The sequence below is a fragment of the Orycteropus afer genome, unplaced genomic scaffold (assembly GCF_000298275.1).
Source record: "Orycteropus afer afer isolate SDZICR_OR568_19922 unplaced genomic scaffold, OryAfe1.0 scaffold00005, whole genome shotgun sequence".
Taxonomy (NCBI): domain Eukaryota; kingdom Metazoa; phylum Chordata; class Mammalia; order Tubulidentata; family Orycteropodidae; genus Orycteropus; species Orycteropus afer.
In genome coordinates, this window is record NW_006921592.1 from 9,845,289 (window position 1) to 9,845,916 (window position 628).

The window sequence follows — 628 nt, forward strand, 5'->3', positions numbered from 1 at the left end:
CTACAGCATGTTATGTCTATCTTCTGGTTTCTTATAACCAAGTCTGAGAAAGAGAGAAGAAGGGGAGAACAAACAGAAGTGCAAATGAAGGAAACATTGTGAGAACGTAGATTTTGATTCACAGGATCCCAATATGGTACTTTTAATGAACCATATATTCTATTTTCTGCCCATGATGTTTAGTACATCCTAGTATTTCAAAATCCCAGATGTTCATAAAAATCACACATAATTTTTTAACCAAATGGCCAGAAACCATGTGGTGTGGATTATCCACTTCTTTCCCAGACTCCAACTTTTCATGTTGGGAAAGCCTCTGAGACAAGATTCAGACAGACAGATAGTGGGTCTATGAGACTATACAAAAAACAATTGTGCACTTTCATAAATCAAAGGGTAATTATTCACTATTCCAACCCCTCATTGCACAGATGTTTCATTTTGAATTTTAACCCAGACTCTCATATTTAAAATTGTATATAAGTTTAGTAAATGAAATCCTTTTCTTTACAAAAGATATATGATCATTAATGAAATTTTGCCAAGTAAATTGATTAAGAAAGCATAATACCCTAGGAGCTCTGGTAGCATAGTGGCTAAAGCACTTGACTGCTAACCAGAAGGCTGG

The 628-nt window shown here is 34.9% G+C and overlaps 1 protein-coding gene across 1 annotated transcript in view; it reads right to left on the minus strand.

The window, feature by feature from the left end:
* Positions 1-628, minus strand: part of PRUNE2 (prune homolog 2 with BCH domain) — a 362,578-nt gene that overhangs the window by 224,117 nt on the left and 137,833 nt on the right.